Source organism: Pogona vitticeps, chromosome 13 (assembly GCF_051106095.1).
Source record: "Pogona vitticeps strain Pit_001003342236 chromosome 13, PviZW2.1, whole genome shotgun sequence".
NCBI classification, from domain to species: domain Eukaryota; kingdom Metazoa; phylum Chordata; class Lepidosauria; order Squamata; family Agamidae; genus Pogona; species Pogona vitticeps.
Window position 1 is genome coordinate 17530270 of NC_135795.1, and position 7307 is coordinate 17537576.

Sequence of the window (7307 nt, forward strand, 5' to 3'; positions counted from 1 at the left end):
CCTGCACCATCAGAGCCCTGGCGGGGGTGCCCCGAAACCACCCATGCCCGCTTTTCCTGACTGTGTAGGAAAAGCCTCTGAAGTGCTCTGAGCAGGTGATCGTGATGCGAAAAAGCCCCATTGGAAGAATCGTTTTGCGATGGGTAAAATGCACGCAAAAAACCCATCGTAAAACGATTTCATCGTAAAACAGGGCAATCGTCTAGCGAGGCACCACTGTACATAACTAAGTTCCAAAAGGTCAAGCATTTTTAAAAGGTCTTCAGGAAGAACCTTTCCCTTTGAATTTAGACACCCATATAATAAGGCAATCATTCTCACTTCGCTTCACAGAAGTAACTGGCCCAAACTTCTTAAAACTGGTACAACATCCAGCCTGATAATGCTGTATGACAATATTTTCAAAGAACTGCCAAACTCGTGTTTGCAGTGGTTGTTTCAAGATGCTTCATTTTACACCAGCCTCAAGAATTCAAAGTTTATAGAGCAGACCGGGGAAGAGGAGGGGGCACGGAGTCTCCAGGCGTTGTGATGCTGTTTCCATTGCTTCCTGGATTAGTTCCGCCACTTCCTGCAGGAGGACTTGTTGCATCCATGACATTTGTGTGTGTCCTTGCTCTTGAAAGGGGCTGATGCGGGAAGAGAATGTATCTTCTCTCAGGTCCCATAAACACAGCTGTGTGTCCTGACCTACTGAACCAAACCTATATGTTACACTTACTGGACGATGTCACGGTTTACCTAACCCTAAACCATGACAGGCGACTGTCGGTAGAGTTCCTTTTGATAACCTAACCAAATCAAGGGCCTTTTTGAGATCTGTGAAGGCCACAAAAAGTGGCTGTTGGTGTTCCCTACATTTCTCCTGCAACCGTCTGAGGGAGAATACCATGTCAGTGGTGGATCTATTAGCTCGAAATCCGCACTGTGATTCTGGAAAGACTCTGTCTGCAAGCACCTGGAGTCTCTTCAGCACCACACGGGCAAGCAACGGTGAGAAGAGAGATGCCAGGGTAGTTATTGCAGTCACTCCTGTCTCCTTTGTTCTTATACAGCGTGACGATGTTTGCTTTGTTTTTGAATTCTTGTTGTGCTCTGTAAAACATTTTGTGATTGCACTCCAGAACAACGCACTAGCAAACTATTTCTCAGTACTCTATAAATCCTAGCAAGGTTAGCCATAAGCCAGAACTGATTTGACAGGATGTTGTTGTTATTATTATTATTAGAGTTGCTGAGATGGACATGTGGCCTCCTAAGATTGATTTTGCCAAGGTTATCCTTATAAATGCTCCCAGTATGGTGTAGTGGGTAGAGTAGTGTAAGTCCAGAAGGGGGACTACAACTCCCAGAATCCCTTCCAAAGATGTCACAACCTGTTTGTAGGCTGAAAACACAGTCAAGGGGTTGGAGTTGCAAGAAGTTAACTTTTCCAAGCTGCAGGAATATTGCAAAGCACTAATAAGCAACGTGCCGAGGGTGATCAGGGAGGCCAGCTGCTTTTCTGCCGATTTCCTAGCCCAGAAAAACATCTGGATTCTCCCGTCCTGTGAGCTTATGACCCTTTTCCTCACTGAACAGATCTTCCTTTTCTCCCCATTGAACACCACCCTACTTACGCTTCCACAGTTCCTTCGTCAGAATCCCAACACCCCCGCACTTCCAAAAGGGCTGCAGAAGCTTGTTGTTTTGCTACCTGTTTTTTTGAGAAAATTGCACGTATTCAGCGCGACACAGTTGTTACAACTTTTGAGCAGTGATAACATTTCACTGCATTCTGTTCCATCTCTAAAAGCATCTCTTTGTGAATCATCTTATCGCCATGGTAATTTTCTTAATGCTTTAAAACTTAGTTGCAGAGCTGCAGGGTTCAGAATGTACCCAAAGCAATACAATGTTCCCAGTAAGAGAGCACTATTGTCAGTTTCCAGTGAGGCTGACCACCGACCACTCTAAAAAATGTAAGAACATTTGTGTACTATGATGGCAAAAGGACTGGGTCGGTCTATTTCTGGTCTGTGACAATTTGCATGTCTTCATTCATAAGTCCACTGTCTCATATCTCTGCTTTAAACTCCCCTCAAACAAGCTGGTACAAGAGGCGGTGGCTCAGACACCACAGCCCAATGGTTTCCGTACTCCAGATCACCAGTCCTTCCATCAGCAAGTACTGTACAGCAAAATCAAAATGACACAGCTTGTGTGCATTTTTTTCACACCTGTCCATCAAGTCTGAATATATGTACAGTGGTGCCTCGCTTACCGAGTGCACCATAGAGCCACGAATCCGCATAATGAGGCCGGTTTTGCGATCGCAAATGCGATCGCACACCGATGGCCTCTATGGGGAAAAATCGCTCTGCGAAGGTCGGTAAGCGTAGAAGTAGGGGTGTAACAAGGTAAAGCATTTCTTGAACATCTCACATTCCCTGAAAATCCTATTAGAGTTGCCACAAACTGGAAGCAACTTGATGTCATATCACAACAAAAAGAGGGGACTGAATATGCCAGATTGCAGACATGGTTTCAGATGGCTTTAAACTACTGTAGATGCTTTTCAATTTATTTGGGGGTAGGGTGTAGTGACAAGGATCTTAGTTTAGAGCTCCATCTTATGGCTATTAAGGGGTACAACAGTGGTGCTTAGCCTAACCAAACATTGTTCTGTGATTCTCTCTCTGCGCATGTGTGGAATTTCTGGAATGTGTAGAGTACGACGTGTCATTGGCTATCTTTTATCTTGTATTTGTATGATGCTACTTAATAAAAAGACATGCCTCTGGGGAGGAGGAGGAACACACTGTTAACAGGATTCGTTGTTAACAGGCAGACATCCTCCTCACCGGTGATATGCTTCATAACTAAAGACTGCCTGTTGTATTCTATCAGAGATCTCTCCCTGGTATTTAATTCAACTGTTGGCTAAAGCTGGTCCTCAGTTAATGGTTCCCTGGGAATTATTAATTATTCCCTACAGTAGGGGAGACAGTCAGTTCTAAAAAGCAGAAGAAGTACTAAGTACTCAGTCTTGTCAATTCATGCTGATTTTGTCTTCTCGCTGGTCCCCCAACACTAAGAGTACTTTCCTAACCCTTTTAGAAGATTAACTATGAAGTTTGGAGAAACGAGGAAAAGTCATTTGAAGAACATGAGTTAGGGCAGCGATGGTGAACCTATGGCACGCATGCCGTCGCCGGCATGCAGAGCCCTTTCTGCCGGCACGCAAGCCGTAAGTCACCAGATCGCTCCTCCCCCGCCCCCGCAACCAAACCTGGGAAGGCAGCTGCAGCCCTGGGAGGCAGATCCGGAGCTGCTGGGGCTGGCAGTGGATCCGAAGTGGGGTCTCGAGGCACCTCCGTGCCAGGATTCCCCCTTCTGCTGCCACTTCTGGTTCCGCCACCCCCACTTCTGGTTCTGCCACCACGGCGACACATTGCCCACTGTTCTTTTCCCCCCAGTTTGGGCACGCGAACCTAAAAAGGTTCACCACCACTGAGTTAGGGTGACCTGACGTTGCGCCGGAAAGAGCCTGTTGAAGGGTTCCAGTTGAAGAATTTCACCAAAAAAAAGCAGCTTGATGGGCTATGGATGGGCACAGGAGAGGCAGCAGTGGGGAGAGAGGCAGGCAAAGAGGTGGGACACCGGAGAGGGACACCGTCCTGGGGCATTCAGCTACTTAAGCCCAATTGAAACACCCTTCTAAGCTCACCTAGACCCCTCCCCTCCCTCTACATTTTAAAATATAGAGAGTAGAAGAGCGCATCTGCAAGGTTCTGAGATCAAGCACGGCACCGAGGAATAGAGCAATGGCCACCTCACATGTGGAGGATCAGAGCCCAAGGCAACGAAATGGGCACAGGGCAGCAGCTGCAGCAGGCAGACAGGAACAGAAAGCGTCCTTTGCAGGCATAAGAAGGCCCGCGCAGTCATTCTTGAAATAGGTGTCCTTCACATGCGGAGGCTGCTAGTCCTGTGTCATCTATTATTTGTCTGCAAAAGGCAGGCTGAAGATGGAGGAGACTCTCCGGCCCATATATAGGCTGCCCTGTAAGCGAGAATCTGGGTGCTTTTGTGCTGTGTCTCACATGGGCAGCCTACACGGATGGAACACATACACACACCCCTCCGCCATGTTGTTTTTGCTTGGTTATAGCAACCATGGACGGGGCAGGGACTGCGTGTCCCCCTTGTCATGTGTGGAGCACGCATGCTTTAGAGATGACAGAATAGGTCCAGAGCCTTCTGGTACACTGCTGGATAGCGCAGTGGTTTAGGCATCTGGCTGGGAGTTTACACACACACACACACTGTGCCGCCTTGATAGGAGTGGGACTTGATGATCCATAGGGTCCCTTCCAACTCTGTAGTTCTAAGATGATGATGATGATGATTGTTGGCACTATGATTTTCCAAGTTCTGGAGTCAGAATACAGTCAGATCCTGTATCCATGGGAGTTTGGTTCCAAGCTGGTTAAGACCACCTGTTCATCCAGTGCCACTATCTCACTATGGCATTTGGTGATCAGCATGGGCAATGGAAGCATGGTCCATATCCATTGCAGTCTCCACCTCGTTGGCCTGCCGAGGCCCTCCTGTAGAGAGGATGTCGCTGCTGGAGGGTTCTGTAGTCTTTGCTTCTGCCCAAAGAGTCCTGCCCTTGACTCCTGGCTGCTGGATATATTTTTTTTGCCTCTATCCTGAGCAAGACCGCCTGGCAGAGCCTCCTAAGAGGGTTGAGCATCCTGCTGGTGCCATAAATGCCCTGGGAATTTAACCCTACTTATTTGCTGCCTACTCAGGAGGCAAGGGGGTGGTTGTGGAATCCTCTCACCTCCCCAAGTGGCCTTGTTTCGTTTTCTTTGGTGGGGACTAAGTCTGCCCCCATCTTCTGTCTATCACACTCATGGTGACAGTGACGGCTTCAGCAGTCCCACTTCCACCCTCTTGAACTTCCTGCTTAGTCTCACCAGAACTATTTGAACTTACAAACCACTTTGCTTCCCCGTGCCTTTAGGGTTACCATATGCACTTGCATTACTGCTGCAGAGAAGCCTCACTAAGCAAATGATCAGGAATAATGGTAATGGTAGTAACTAAACTGGGAATGACATAAACAAATTGAAATAATGAGGATATAATGGAACGTAAGTTTGTTTTGCTGCTCATGTGAATATTAATGAAACGGACTATCAAATCCATTTGCAGTTTTTTTAAAATTATTTTAAATCTTGATTAATATTTAACTGTTTTTAAATATAGTTTTGTGTAGTGTTTTAAACTTGTTATTACTGTTCAGTTTCAAATGTTGTGTGCCACCTTGGGTCCCATATGGGCAGAAAGGCAGCATAAACCAACCAACCAACCAACCAACTGTTCTTGTTGTGCTTCCCCATGTACAGTTTTTTTAAAACGATCAACACAGGAAGCAAATTGGACACGGAATGACAAGATGAGAGGATGGTGCAAAGTGAGGGAGAGAATAAGTATCATGACTCAAAACACAATTAAAGACAACAGCAAGGAAAACAGAGGATTAGTCTAAACTACAGTGGTGCCTTGCATAACGAGTGCACCGTAGAACGACGAATCTGCATAATGAGGCCGGTTTTGCGATCGCAAATGCGATCACATACCAATAGCCTCTATGGGGAAAAATCGCATAGCGAAGATCGGTAAGCGTTTCGCTTACCGACCATCGCTTTGCAACCCGTGGATCAGCTGTTCGGCGGCTCCAAAATGGCCACCGGAAACCCCAAAATGGCCGTGCGCAGCATTTTCGCACCCTCGTTAAGCGAGGGGAGGGCGCGAAAATGGGTGCCAGCCATAGAGAAACATCGCTGAACTATGAGTAAAGGAGCCTTTTGGAACGCATTAAATCATGTTTAATGCGTTCCAATGGCTTTTTCAGCCCCATTTAGCAATGTTTCGCTATAGCGAAGGTTAATCCGGAACGGATTAACCTCAATATGCGAGGCACCACTGTACTCTAATTAACAAGACAAAACGGGAAGTGCAAAGTCATAGAGGCTGACAGACCAACCAACAACAAGCCCTACTGTTCAACACCTGTTCTCCATAGTCTAAAGTACTACCCCTACAGCTAAATCTAGCAAATGAATGAAGAATGAAGAGTTATGTGACGCAATGAGCTATATAATTTCACTGACTTTGCATGCAATCCCACCCTCTTCCAGACTGGAAATTAGAGTTGTCAGTGAGCAAAGCCCAGCTCCCTCCACTTCTTTTGCCAATGACACAATCTTCTTGTTTTCCATAGAATTAGATCATTATGTTGGAAACACACTGTCCATCTTTTTCCCAATATATTTTAGACAGCTGGATTTCCAAATCACTTTTGAGACTTCTGATTCACCCCAGAACCAAATTAGGCCAAGCCACTGCAATCTGGACCCAGTACAGATCCTTCTGAATCAGTCTGATTCAATTTGCGTTCTGGCTCAAATGGATGATTCTACCCCAATTAAACAATGCAGTCCTAGTTATTACACCCCTGTGGAAGGGGATCGTGGCTCGCTTTTCTTTTTTTACAAAACCATCTGAGAAAAAGTCATGTTTGGAACCATAATTTCCTGAATCCACCAGCCAGGAGGGATCTGGGAATTATCCCCAAAAGTAATTTCCTCCCAAATTCAGTATTTAAGAAAACAAGGGTAGGGACTAGAGATGGGGACAAGTTAAAAAAAAAAAGCACAATTCATTTTGATCTGTTATTCATCAAGGTTAAGGGATCAACAAATACGAATATCCTTCGACAAATTGATGAATCGATCTGTCAATTCATCTGCACTTTAAACGGCTATAACACTGGCCCCCAACCCCCTAGAGACACCAGGGAAGCTTCCTCAGACACTTTCCTACAACTCCTGAAAGACAGGTGAACATTGGACCACGGACCCCTGAATTATATAGTCACAAAGATGACCCCCAGGAAAGCTCCCCCCAGGCACTTAGAGACTCCAGAATCACAACGGCACTTCCTATGTCTTTTCCCAATACGCCTGCCAACTTTGGTGAAGATTGGATATCGGACATCCGAGTTATTCACCCACAAATTGGATCCCCCCCCAGGAGAGTTTATCATACAGCACAGAAACCCATTCTGCCTACCGGCGCGGATCAATTGATTGCAGGCTGATGGGCAGACATGCCAACAGCCTACCCCACACCCCCTTCCATTCCCTGCCTTATTCCCCACTCCCACCGACACCCCATTGCTTTAATAGCTGCTGCCGTGGTCTCCATCAGACCTTCACAGTCACCCTGTCCCTTCAGTATTGCGTGGAAGC